The sequence below is a fragment of the Rattus norvegicus genome, chromosome X (genome assembly GCF_021556685.1).
Source record: "Rattus norvegicus strain SHRSP/BbbUtx chromosome X, alternate assembly SHRSP_T2T, whole genome shotgun sequence".
NCBI lineage: Eukaryota > Metazoa > Chordata > Mammalia > Rodentia > Muridae > Rattus > Rattus norvegicus.
Window position 1 is genome coordinate 78,394,251 of NC_141554.1, and position 8,081 is coordinate 78,402,331.

The 8,081-nt window shown below is 38.4% G+C and overlaps 1 protein-coding gene across 4 annotated transcripts in view; it reads left to right on the forward strand.

Moving 5' to 3' along the window:
• The window catches only part of Pbdc1 (polysaccharide biosynthesis domain containing 1), a 217,252-nt gene extending 209,918 nt beyond the window's left edge, over nucleotides 1–7,334 (forward strand). Inside the window, exon 7 of one of the 4 annotated variants that reach the window (XR_015646370.1) lies at nucleotides 7,118–7,334. The gene's annotated coding sequence lies outside the window, so the exon portion shown is untranslated. Of the gene's footprint in view, nucleotides 1–1,964; nucleotides 3,914–7,117 lie in introns of those variants that run through there. The other 3 variants (XR_015646368.1, XR_015646364.1, XR_015646366.1) reach the window with 3 other exon arrangements.
• Nucleotides 7,335–8,081: the final 747 nt, after the last annotated feature.

An 8,081-nucleotide genomic window follows, 5' to 3' on the forward strand; every position in this document is an offset into this window, starting at 1 on the left:
GTACATTTTTTCTTTAAAAAGACTTTGTTTTGATTCACTAATATGCTTCTAAATGAAGGGAAAGAAAAGTAGAAATAAGAATATTCTGTGCTCTAAGATTATATATATATACATATATATATATATATGGTGACACTGAGCAAGACACAAAATAGATCCAATTTTATTCATTTCTGATTGTTTGTTTTAATACAGATTCATGAAACATAAATTAGTCATTTTGTAGAGTTTATAATTTAATGAAATTTAGTAAATCTATAGTATTGATTGAATATCAAGCATAAAAAACATTTTTATCACCTATGCCATTTTAATCCCTGTACTTTTAAATTCTTATACCCCATTTTATGCTTCCTACATCTTGTCAAAATTACCAATTTTCTTTCTACTTCTAAAGATTTGTATGTTTGCGGCATTTCATAGAAATGAAGTAATGCATGTGACCTTTCTTCTTCTTTCGTTTGGCATAACATTTCTCAAAATCCATGCACATATTAGCAACTCAAGACTTCAATGATTTTTACAGCTAAAATCTACACTATGAATATAGTACATTTGTTTACACATCCATTCACTGTTAAAACATTTGAGTTGTTTCTTGCTTTTATTGCTATGAACTTGTATGCAGGTATTTGATTGTTTGTTTTCAATTATTCAATACCAAAAAATGGAATTGCTGAGTCATATAGTAATTATATGTTTAACTTTTGAGGAACAAGCATACTGTTTTCTACAGCTCTTGCCTCATTTCACATTCCCACCAGCAATATATGTGAGTTTCAATCGCCACACCCTCACCAGCACTGATTTTCCCTTTGTTACTATAGTTACCTTAGTGAGTGTGACATAGTATCACATTGTGGTTTTCATTAGCATTTTCCTGACAACTAATGATGTTGAATATTTTTCAAGTGTTTATTGACCACTCACACAATCTTCTTTAGAGAAAAATGCCTTTTTAAAATTCTTTGTCAATTCTAATAGGACTGTTTGGAATTGTAAAAGGTCTTCACTTATCCTGGACATTATAACCACATGTAACATATAACCTGAAAGTATTTTCAAATACTCTGTTTTCTCTTCATTTTCTTGATAATATCATTGATCCACAGATTTTTAATTTTCAAATATATTCTACTTTTTGTTTTATTGCTTGTGCTAATGGTGTTAGGGGTAACAAACCATTGCCAAATACAAAACAGTGTAGCTTCACCATTGTATTTTCTTTTATTTTTTATTGAAAATAGATTTTTTCATATGATATATTCTGAGTATGGTTTCCCATACCCCAATTCCTTTCAGAACCTCCCTACTTTCCCACCCTCCCAAATCTACACATTGTCTTTTTTCTCCAACTAGAAAACAAACAGGCATTTAAACAAATAATAATAACTAATGATGATGATAATAGTAATAAAAAATACAATAAAAATGAACCTGAATATGACAAAACAAATGGGGGAAAGAGTAAAAGAAAAAGCACAAGAAACACATAGAGACACAGACACATACTCATTTATACACACAGAAATCCCATAAAAACACAAAATTGGAAACAATAATATATAAGCAAAGGACTTGTAAAATAAAAAATTTCTCAGAAAAAGAATTATGAGACAAAAAACAAACAAACAAACAAACCAAAAACCTCCCAAAATACCACTGAATTCATTTTACATTGATCATCTGTGGCTAGGCATACAAGCCCTTTAAGGGTGGCTTGTAAACCTAGTGAGACTAAGTTGGGGAAAAGTAATTTTTCTGTTGTGAGAACTTGGAGATAGCTTCTAGGTTAGGGATGGGAGATCATATCCACTTCCTCTATCAACACTGGGATTTCCATCTGGGGATGCTGCCAGAGTCTCTGTGCAGTCATAGAACATTCGTCTTACTGTGTCAAGAAGGCCTTGTTTCCTTGATGCCTCCCATTCCAACTAAAAATATTTCCATCTCTTTTTCCACAGGGTTCCCTGAGTCCTGAGGAGGGGTCTTTCATGGATACATCTCATTTAGAACTGAATATTGTAGGATATTTGATTATACACTGAACCCTGAGATTTTCTTATTTACTGGAAAAAAAAAACCCGCTTCTATTTATTGTGTGGCTCAGACTTAGTATACACATTTGATCCCTCGAGCTAGAATACAGACATGCCTTTAGTATACACCTTTAATCCATAACAATGAAGGTAAAGTTAGTGTGTAGAAGAAGGTACTCTTGTTTGAAAGTGATGTCCAATTGAGTAGTAGACAAAGTGATGAACCAGAGAAAGATTTGACAGAATAGGATATGCTCAACTCTCATGAGAAGACAGAGGAGAAGGAAGCGACTTGAGGGGCAGTTTTACTGGCACAGTTGTGGATGTTTGAGAGAGAGAGAGAGAGAGAGAGAGAGGGGGGGGGGCTAGACACAGGTGAAGACATAATGAGCCAGAGAATGAGAAGTAGCCAGAAAATAAGAATTGATTAGCAAAGTTAGTATAAGGCCAAGCAGAGCAATTCAAGAGAGGTCAAGAGAAAGAAGCCTGACTGAATCAGTTTGTACGGAGAAGAGTTTTGAGCCAGAAAACTGAGTTGAAAGAACTGGAAAGGGTCAGATGATTGAGCAATAAGTCTCAGATACTGAAAACATTCAAGCATAGATAAGATTTTTATGGAGGCTAGAAGCTTTCAGGACTAGGCCTAGGTTAACAAGACAGAAACAGTAAGCCTCAGACATGACAGCTACATCAGGTGAATAAGGTGCTTTTGCAGAGTATTTCAAGATCTCTCACTCTCTGTTCATTATCCAGGTGTGGGTCTCTGTATTTGTTCCCATCTGCTGCAGGAGGAAACTTCTCTGAAGATGGCTGAGCAAGATACTGATCAATGACTTTAGCAGAACGTTATTAAAAATCATTTTATAGCCATGTTCCTTTAGTAGAACAGTAATATTTGGTTTTCCCATAGGTCCATGGCCTACATTGTCCCAGGTTATTGGCTATCTGAGCAAGTTGGGCATGAATTCCCTCTCATGCTGTGGGCCTTAATCCCAATCAGATAATGGGTAATTACTCCCACAACTTTTGTGTCCCTCTGTACCAGCATATCTTGAAGGCAGGCCACCAGTGTAAGTCAAAGGATTTGTAGGTGAGTTTGTGTTTACCTTTCTCTTCTGGTAGTGAGAGGAGTACCTTTCCATACCTTGAACACTAGTCAGTAGAAGAGAAGGCTCTACATAGGCACCTGTTCGAATTTTACATGTTCAATAAGTCATGTAAGTGTTGTCTTCCTCAATTGGTCCTTACCGTTAATTTGAGGAAAATGACTTGGAAATAGCATGTGTTGTTTAGGGGATTTCCATGGAGCCCTATTGGCCAACAACTAGATTAGACGTAACCCATCCACTGCACTAGAGGTTTCATGGTCTGGAGAGAGATGTGTAGCTGGGGCTTTGTCTCTCCTGTTATTTGGTGATCTCATTTAGATTTTTTCATATGTGTATATATTTTAAGAAGCTTCTACTATATTTAGTCTTCATACAACTCCTTAAATTGCCCTTAGTTTAGCTGTGTTTATGCACCTCTTCCCACCTCATCCTCAGTTGATCCAGTTTCCCACCTCTCCTATCCATCCATGACTATCTTACCCTATTTCTCCTTCCTAAGGAAATTCTTCCCTCGCCTACTCCCTTACTCTATAAATACCTCTGTGGTTATATGAACTATAGCATGCTTATCAAAGACACCCACATATGTGTCTTTTGGAGTCTGGGTTATCTCACTCAAAATGATTTTTTTTCTAGTTCTATCCATTTACCTGTGAATTGCATGATTTTTTTTAACAGTTGAATAATATTCTAGTATCTCTTCCTATATCTTTTGACTAGTTGGTTTGGATTCTAATTTGTTAGATAATAAATAACTACACTTGATTATTTTTTGGGTTCATTTGCTTGGAACATCTTTTCCCATGCTTTTATCCTGAAGTGATGTCTATCCTTAACATTAAGGTGTGTTTTTTTTTTAATGTAGCAGAGGGATGGATCATGTTTTCTAATTTAGTCTATTAGTCTGTGTCATTCTATTGGGAAATTGAGACCATGGATGTCAAGAGTTATCGCTAAGCAGTGTTTTTAAAATCCTGTATCTTTGTTGTTATGTTGTGGGTTTTCCAGACACTTTCCAATGAATCTCCCTCCTAGCATTATACCAGAATCCTTTCTCTCTCTCATGGATGCCACTCCTCTATTTCCTGCATAAGCCATAGGCCATGGGCTTTTTAATCGACAGGTGATGCATCCATAAAATACGCATGATATTCTCTATACAATACTGATTAAATTTGGTTCTTTTTTATCATAGAATGTTTTTCTTTCTCTATCTCTTGTGATTGAAAGTTTTTCTGGGTATAGTAGTCTGGTTTGACATCTATGCTCTGTTGAGTTTGTTCAGCACTTGGAGTCAGGTATTTTTAAGTCAGGTGTTTGTCCTTATATGTTATTTGGTCCCTGTTTTCTTGTAGCTTTTAATATTCTTTCTTTGTTCTGTATATTTATTATTACATGTAGTGAGTTATTTCTTTTCTGATCAAGTCTATTTGGTATTCTGTATGCCTCTTGTATCTTGGTAGGTATGTTCTTGGATAGGTTAGAGAAAATTTCTTCTATATTACTGAAAATATTTTCTCTTGCCTTTGATGTGAGTTTCCTCTCCTTCCTCTCTTCCTATTTAGATTTGGTCTTTTCACATGTCCTGGGTTTCCTGGATGTTTTATGTCAAGAATTTATTTAGGATTGTAACACATTCTTTGACTGGGATATCTATTTCTTCTATCTTGTCTTCAATGTTTAAGATTCTCTATTTCATCTCTTGTATTCTGTGGATAAGGCTTACTTCTGAGGTTTTTGTTTGACTTCCTAAATTTTACATTTCCAGTTTTGGTTATCTTTATTATTCTGTTTCCACTTTCATGTCTTAAACTGTTTTATCATTTCAATTCTCTTTTGATTGTTTATTTGTTACATAAACCACTGAGGGATTTATTCATACCTTCTTTAACGTCCTTGACCATATTCATAATAGCTATTTTTGAACTCTGTCTTTTTTCCCCCCATCTTTATTAACTTGAGTATTTCTTATTTACATTTCGATTGTTATTCCCCTTCCCAGTTTCCAGGCCAACATCCCCCTAACCCCTCCCCCTTCCCTTCTATATGGGTGTTCCCCTACCCATCCTCCCCCCATTACCACCCTCCCCCCAACAATCACGTTCACTGGGGGTTCAGTCTTGGCACGACCAAGGGCCTCCCCTTCCACTGGTGCTCTTACTAGGCTATTCATTGCTACCTATGAGGTTGGAGCCCAGGGTTAGTCCATGTATAGTCTTTGGGTAGTGGCTTAGTCCCTGGAAGCTCTGGTTGCTTGGCATTGTTGTTCATATGGGGTCTCGAGCCCCTTCAAGCTCTTCCAGTCCTTTCTCTGATTCCTTCAACGGGGGTCCTGTTCTCAGTTCAGTGGTTTGCTGCTGGCATTCGCCTATGTATTTGCTGTATTCTGGCTGTGTCTCTCAGGAGAGATCTACATCCGGCTCCTGTCTGCCTGCACTTCTTTGCTTCATCCATCTTGTCTAATTGGGTGGCTGTATATGTATGGGCCACATGTGGGGCAGGCTCTGAATGGGTGTTCCTTCTGTGTCTGTTTTAATCTTTGCCTCTCTATTCCCTGCCAAGGGTATTCTTGTTCCCCTTTTAAAGAAGGAGTGAAGCATTCACATTTTGATCATCCATCTTGAGTTTTATGTGTTCTGTGGATCTAGGGTAATTCAAGCATTTGGGCTAATAGCCACTTATCAATGAGTGCATACCATGTGTGTTTTTCTGTGATTGGGTTAGCTCACTCAGGATGATATTTTCCAGTTCCAACCATTTGCCTACGAATTTCATAAACTCGTTGTTTTTGATAGCTGAGTAATAGTCCATTGTGTAGATGTACAACATTTTCTGTATCCATTCCTCTGTTGAAGGGCATCTGGGTTCTTTCCATTTTCTGGCTATTATAAATAAGGCTGCTATGAACATAGTGGAGCACGTGTCTTTGTTATATGTTGGGGCATCTTTTGGGTATATGCTCAAGAGAGGTATAGCTGGGTCCTCAGGTAGTTCAATGTCCAATTTTCTGAGGAACCTCCAGACTGATTTCCAGAATGTTGTACCAGTCTGCAGTCCCACCAACAATGGAGGAGTGTTCCTCTTTTTCCACATCCTCGCCAGCATTTGCTGTCACCAGAGTTTTTGATCTTAGCCATTCTGACTGGTGTGAGGTGAAATCTCAGGGTTGTTTTGAAAACTGTCTGTCTTGTGTTTCAGCTATATTCCATTACTTGAGGCTTCTTCTAGTAGGGTTGGTGGGTTATCATGGCAACATAATGGTCATTATTGTATTTTTGCACTGGTGTCTGGACATCTGGGTGTGATATTATTGGAATTCTAGATGTTAATATCTGGTCTTGTCTTTGTTGGGTGGGTATTCCATTCCTCTGTTTCTATTGCTCTCTCTGGGTCTTAGGAAAGTGTAATGAGGGTGGGTCGCCTTGTGGAGAGTGCTTCTGCATCCCTGCTAGGTGTAATCCTTGTGGGTTCCAGGTAGAACATATTTTTAGGTATTGAGGGCTGAAAGGAGAAAATGGGAATAGTCTAGAAGGGGGGCTGAGAAGGTCCTCAGGGAGGAAGAAATATGAGTCTTCCCAGGGAGTAGAGTAAAAGAGAGAAGACACGTTCCTGCAAGTAAATAGCTAGAGAGCTGTGGATGAGACTGGGAAATTTGAAATGGAGGACAGAAAGGAAAGGAAAGTTGAACAACCTGATTCCCAGGCAGGTGACCAGTGAGTTCCCAGGGAGAGAATGCCTCAGGGTTCTGGTGGCTGACACAAAGGGATGGGGTTAGGAAGGAAGGTTGGCCTGACTCAAGGACCCACAGGTGATGGAGATAGAGAAGTAGGCCAGGCCACAGTAAGTGGTCTGCTATAGGGATGGGGATGAGACTCTACATTTTCTTTTAAAATGTTGTATTTTAAAATGGAACTTTCTAAAGTCTTCTTTGATTTATTTTTAAAAATTTATTTATTTATATGTGTATAGGTGTTTTGTCTACATTCTATGTCTGTGAATCATGCACATATACAGTCACAGAAGCCAGAATAATATCCAAGATCTACAGTTATGGGTGGTTGTGAGCGATCCTGTGAATGCCGGGAAGTGAACCTGGCCAAGTATCTGCAAAAGCAGCAAGTGTTCTTTACTGTTGAGCCCTAGTGTATTAAACATCCAAAGAATAAAAACTATTATTTTTCCTGGAGACTTGACTGAACCACAAAACCCTGAGTATGTGATGAAACAGTATTCTGGATGTTTCTTTTGAGGGCACTTTTGGATGAAGTTCATTTTTAAATTGGTGGTCCTTGAAACTGTTACCCTTTGTAATGTGTATGGACTGCATCCAAGGAGAGAGAGAGAGAGAGAGAGAGAGAGAGAGAGAGAGAGAGAGAGAGAGACTGGGCTTCCCCAAGGAATGGGGGAAGTCTACAGCAGATGAACGTTCAATTTCAATTTCAATTTCAATTTCAACTTTGGCTATCCCCTGAATACACAGCTTGCCAACCAGTTTTTATTGGATTGTTTTTGAATTTACATTTCAAATGTTATCTCTTTTCCCAGTTTCCCGTCCATAAACCCCCTATCTCATCTCTCCTCCCCCTTCTTCTGTAAGGGTGTTCCCCATCCACTCCCCTTCCCACACCCCCAACCTTCCCCTACACTGGGGGTCCAACCTTGGCAGGACCAAGGGCTTCCCCTTCCATTGGTGCCTAACAAGGCCATCCTCTGCTACAAATGCAGGTCAGTCCATGTGTAGTCTTTGGATGGTGGTTTAGTCCCTGGGAGCTCTGGTTGGTTGGCATTGTTGTTCTTATGGGGTTGCAAACCTCATCAGCTCTTTTAATCCTTTCTCTAACTCCTACAATGGGAACCCTGTTCTCAGTTCAATGGTTGCCAGCCAGTTTTTATATATTACGGACTATCTGAATTCCATCCTTAAACAATCCAG